Source organism: Solanum stenotomum, unplaced genomic scaffold (assembly GCF_019186545.1).
Source record: "Solanum stenotomum isolate F172 unplaced genomic scaffold, ASM1918654v1 scaffold25951, whole genome shotgun sequence".
Lineage (NCBI taxonomy): Eukaryota > Viridiplantae > Streptophyta > Magnoliopsida > Solanales > Solanaceae > Solanum > Solanum stenotomum.
This window is the reverse complement of record NW_026028803.1, coordinates 80,460-86,459: the sequence shown is the minus strand read 5'-3', so window position 1 is coordinate 86,459 and position 6,000 is coordinate 80,460. Positions and strand designations below refer to the sequence as shown.

General features: G+C 34.7%; 1 pseudogene; it reads left to right on the top strand.

The window, feature by feature from the left end:
• Positions 1-612: 612 nt before the first annotated feature.
• On the top strand, positions 613-1,580 carry LOC125851450 (zinc finger protein ZAT10-like; annotated as a pseudogene).
• Positions 1,581-6,000: the final 4,420 nt, after the last annotated feature.

Here is a 6,000-nt window from a genome sequence, read left to right as displayed (position 1 = left end):
TTTATTTCAGTGGTGATCAAGCACGAAATACGAAAAACAAGAACATAAGAATGATTCATATGATAATTAAATTTCAATCCATAAAACTTCAATAGAATACAATCATCCAGTAGCCACAACCCTAGAACTAGGGAAATTAGCTACTCATATCACAAATCTCGATTATGCAATGTGTAAATAACATAAAGAGATCGAAAGTAAAAGAGATTAGAATTGAATCCTAGGAACAGATGAGAAAGCTCCCAAAATCGTCGTTCTTCAAAACCCTGAAAAAAAATAATTAATAAAATAAAGGGAAAAAGGACGAATTTACCCCCAAACTTTGATAAATGGTACGTTAATGCCCTCCGTTATACTTTGGGTCCATCTCAGCCCCTGTCGTCCAATTATCGGTACACATATGCCCCTCTCACTAACGGCCCCCTCATCCTGTACATGTGTCCTAATCCTAATCAACTACCCATTTGACCATTATTTTTAACCCATAAACTAACAACCCGCCCCATAAACCCATACCCACCCGATTCCCTCTAAAATATCCTAAGTCAATTAAAAGACCCAAATCTTCTGGGTCTCATTATGAACGAATAATTCAATCAAATTGATATTGAGATGGCCCTTGAAGCTTTGAATTCTCCAACTGATACTTCAAATCCGCAGACGTTTCAATTTGAGAGCAAAGGTCAGTAGCAGCTTCGGTACCATAAGAATTGGACTAAAGGGAAGAGATCTAAGAGGCCACGGAGTATGGATCGCCAGCCGACTGAAGAGGGATATTTGGCGCTTTGTTTGATTATGCTTGCACAGAGCAATGACTCTGTTAATCAGGTATGATCTCTACTATCGCCGGTGACAGTGATGAAAATCCACGCGCCGTCGGAGAAGATGGAGGAGAAGATGTTGTATAAGTGTTCGGTTTATGGTAAGGGATTTGGATCTTATCAAGCTTTAGAAGGACATAAAGCTAGTCATCGGAAACTCGTCGCCGGTGGTGGCGGAGGAGATGATCAGTCGACTACCCCTACTACTACTAATACTACCGGAACTACTAGCTCCGGTAACGGTAACGACAGTGGAAGACTCACGAGTGTTCGATTTGCCACAAGTGTTTTCCTACTGGACAAACTTTGGGAGGACACAAAGGGTGTCACTACGACGGCGGTAACGCTAATAGTAGTGTTAGCGCTAGTGTCGGAGTTACGACGTCGGAGGGCGTGGGGCCTACAATCAGCCACCGTGATTTTGACTTGAACATTCCGGCGTTGCCGGAATTCTGTCCTGGATTTGGTTTCGGCGAGGATGAGGTAGAGAGTCCACATTCGGCGAAGAAATCTCAGCTATCTCTACCTCCAAAATTTGAATTATTCCACTCAATTCTCATTTTTCAACTCTCAAATTTTTTGTGTTTTTGATTTTGTAGTGATTGAATTGAAAATTGACAGGGAGAAATGAGTAGAGTTGGTGTAGAATTAATGGAGATTGAAAACGAAGTAACGGAAAAAATGAAAGATGGTGATGATGAAGTGAAGAGAATTCTTCCATGGACTAAACAAATTACAGTAGGAGGAATTGTGAGATAGGAACGATCTTTTAATTGAATATTTTAGAGGGAATCGGGTGGGTATGGTTTTATGGGGCGGGTTGTTAATTTATGGGTTAAAAATAATGATCAAACGGGTAGTTGATTAGGATTAAGACACGTGTATAGGATGAGGGGGCCGTTAGTGAGAGGGGCATGTGTGTACCGATAATTGGACGGCAGGGGCTGAGATGGACCCAAAGTATCACGGAGGGCATAGACGTACCATTTATCAAAGTTCGGGGGTAAATTCGTCCTTTTTCCCTAAAATAAAATATGAGTCTATTTATAATTAAGTCGAAACGATCAAAACTGACACTTCAAGGCGCGACGCGGAGCTGCTTTTAAAATTCAACTTGTGGAAATCTTCTCTTCTCCGCGACGCGAGCACAATACGACCGTTCTATCTCAACTTCAAATTCGCGACCAAGAATAAAATTCCTCTCCGCGATGCGGAGAGGATACGTATCTTCCTTATCTTCATTTTTTTTATTCTTCTTTCTTGTTGCTCATTTACTTGGATCCTTTCATGCTTCCCAATGCTTGTTTTACTGCTCATTCCTTCATTTGCGCTCACCTACACAACTAATCATGTTGGTTAGTACAAATGAATTCAAATGACTCGACACTACTAACAATTAATTGAAAATGATTTCGAATTTGGCTAAAATGCGGGTGTTATTTGGTTCTTAGGCATACAAATACGTCCAAGATCACTACCCCACACTTAGAACTTTGTTCGTCCTCGAACAACTTACTAACTAATCCTAGACCTAGACTCCATACACTAGTATTTGTGCATCCGCCACTTCCTTTCAAGGATCTTTCATTAATTTTATCATAAATTTTAGGGAAAATGCATAAGTACCCCCCCAGCCTATGCCCGAAATTCCAGAGACACATCTAACCTTTACTAAGGTCTTATTACCCCCCGAACTTATTTTATATGTAATATTCTACCCCTTTTTGGCCTACGTGGCACTATCTTGTGGGCCCAGCGCATGTTGACAAATTTTTCAAGGATAGTGCCACGTAGGCCGAAAGGGGGTAGAATATTACATATAAAATAAGTTCGGGGGGTAATAGGACCTTAGTAAAGGTTAGGTGTGTCTCTGGAATTTCGGGCATAGGCTAGGGGGGTACTTATGCATTTTCCCTAAATTTTAAAAATCTTCCTTTTTTAAAATCCGTGCAAAGTCAAAGTACATCACATAAAATGGAACGGAGGGAGTACTAAGTATCCTTCTCCTTTTTGGAATCTAATAGTTAATACTCAATTTGAAGTGCTTAGCAAGAGGATTACTAACCAGCTTGCTTTTGTCATGTGAACCTCTTGAGGACCTTCTTAATACAATGTCTTGGGATAAAAAGAAGAACTTTTACTTTAATTTATGTTGGTGAATTTTCGTGCCCATATTTTTCTTTGTTGACCTCAATTTCTAGAGACTATAATGCTAGATTTATGCAAACGATACTAAATATATATCATCCACATAAATCAAGAAAATAATAAAATCACCACTGAAAAAAGAAGATAAAAAAGTTTGATTTCAGTTGGTCTTGTCTATGAATTTTTTTTTCCTTATTTGATTGTTGAAACCATTGTGGGTTAATCTCGTCTAAAGAAGTTTTTCTGTAGCCTTATTTTGGTACAATGGATTTAAACTTCAAGCATCATTTTCTTGTATTCGTTTCAAGCTACAATTTTTTTTTCAATTTACAAACATAATTATTTTCCCATAATTAATTACGAAATCCTCAATTTGATCTATATGAATCCCCTGATTCAAATCTCAATTTTTCTTACTTAGAAATAATTAAGTATAACTTTTTTTAATTTTCTTAGTAATTATATAATTTATAGTTTCATCAAAATTATGATATATTTTTTTAAATGACTANTGGATTTAAACTTCAAGCATCATTTTCTTGTATTCGTTTCAAGCTATAATTTTTTTTTCAATTTACAAACATAATTATTTTCCCATAATTAATTACGAAATCCTCAATTTGATCTATATGAATCCCCTGATTCAAATATCAATTTTTCTTACTTAGAAATAATTAAGTATAACTTTTTTAATTTTCTTAGTAATTATATAATTTATAGTTTCATCAAAATTATGAAATATTTTTTTAAATGACTATAACTTGAAAAAATTGTTCGGAGAGTAAAATAACAAATTTATATCTTATGGGCCGACAACTTACACTCTATTGCCTTAGAGGGAAAATATAGCTTACGGGCTTCACAAAAACTAACTTACGCTTGATGGATAATAATTGAAACTATTTCACTAATTAATTTAGTAAAAATTAGGCAAATGAGATACATAAGAAAGAAATTACTTCATTTCCCTACTCTTTCATTAATTACCAAAAATTCCTTTTTTTAGTGTTTTTCGGATACATAATATAGCAGTGTGGATACTTAATATAGCAGCGCGGATACTTTAATTAATAACGGGCGGATACTTAAATTATTAAGTTGTTAGCAGCACGGATACTTAATTAACGAGCGGATGCATAATATAGCAGCGCGGATACTTTAATTAATAACGGGCGGATACTTAAATTATTAAGTTGTGAGCTGCACGGATACTTAATTAACGAGCGGATGCATAATATAGCAGCACGGATACTTTAATTAATAACGGGCGGATACTTAAACTAATAAAGTATCCGGTTAAGTTGAATTGGGGGAAAATAAGGGATTTTTGTATTTTAGTAAAAGAGTAGGAAAATATTGAGAATAGATAAAGAAGTGTTGTGTAATTAAGTAATTTTTCCATTAATTTATGGTTACTTTATAACTTTTATCTTATAGACAAAATATAGCTCACAGGTTTTAAGAAAATAACTTCTGCCTCACGGGCATTATATAGCTTACATATCGCTTCATTAAGTCTAAGTTATGGAGTACTATATAACTTACGTTTTATGAAGTTAGAACTTATCTATTATGAATAACATATCTAAATTTTAACTTTTGGCTATAAGCAGAACTTTTAGTCAATTGTGTTGGTTCACCATATTGTTGAAATGTTTTGAACGTCTGCCTGCCTTAAGAGAATAAGCAGGACCAAAAATCAAGACCATTCTATTGAAACTAAATCATTTTTATAAGATTCTTCTTTTGAATATAAAATATCAAAGATCAATCCATTTTAGGGTCATTTTGAGCTTGACCAACTCACCTCACAAATCATAATCGACTAGTATGGTAAACTCTGGCCCACTAGACACCCTTAATATAGGGATAGGAAAAATTACCTAAATACATGACTTATTTTACTATATTCTTTAAAATTTTCTACCATTTGAAAAAATTATACTCTCCCCAATTCTCGGATACATCACTTTACGCGATGTATCGATCGGATACATCACTTTATGCTATGTATCGAGATGCATGCGATGTATCGGGACATTGAGTGATGTATTGGGACATTTTACTATATTCTCTAAAATTTTCTATCATTTGAAAAAATTCTACTCTCCCCAATTCTCGGATACATCACATTACGCGATGTATCGGTCGGATACGTCACTTTATGCTATGTATCGAGACATTGAGTGATGTATTGGGACATTGAGTGATGTATCGGGACATTGAGTGATGTATTGGGACATTTTACTATATTCTCTAACATTCTCTCCCCAATTCTCGGATACATCACTTTACGCGATGTATTGGTCGGATACATCACTTTGTGCTATGTATCGAGATGTATGTGATGTATTGGGACATTGAGTGATGTATCAAGACGTTGAGTGATGTATCCATAACCAAACGCGATGTACCTAAAATTGGAACGCGATATATCAAGATATTCTGAAAAGTATCCGAATTCCACCAAATTTAAGAGATTTTTGTAATTTCAAAAGGAATAGTGATATGATGTACTTAGCTATTAACCCTATGAAATTTGTGTAAAATTTTCATAGGGATACTTACTAGAAAATTGGCACAACATGACAATCTATATAGACTAAATAGGCAACAAATAGCCCTCTTTTATTGTTTTTTTTGGGTAATTTGTTTTTAAATTTATTTTGTCACTTGATAACCACATTTTGTTCCTTAAAAAGTGAAACTTTTCAACTGATTTTTTCAACTCCCCAACTTTCTTCCCTTTTTTCGCCCTTTAATATTTTTATCTTCTTTCCTTAAATATCTTTATTAGAGATCAATTACAACAATAACTCTTCACATTAAGTAACTCCTCATCAAATCACCCTCGAAATAAATTTATATTGATTATTTGTGATTTTTTTTTTTTTTAAGGTTACTACGTTTCTTATCTTGTCATTGAATACAAGGACTTTTACAAATTTATACTTTCTAGTACATTGTATTTCAAAGAGAAAAACATGTAGAAAGTGACAAAAATTTCATTCTAAAAAGAGAAAATATGTAT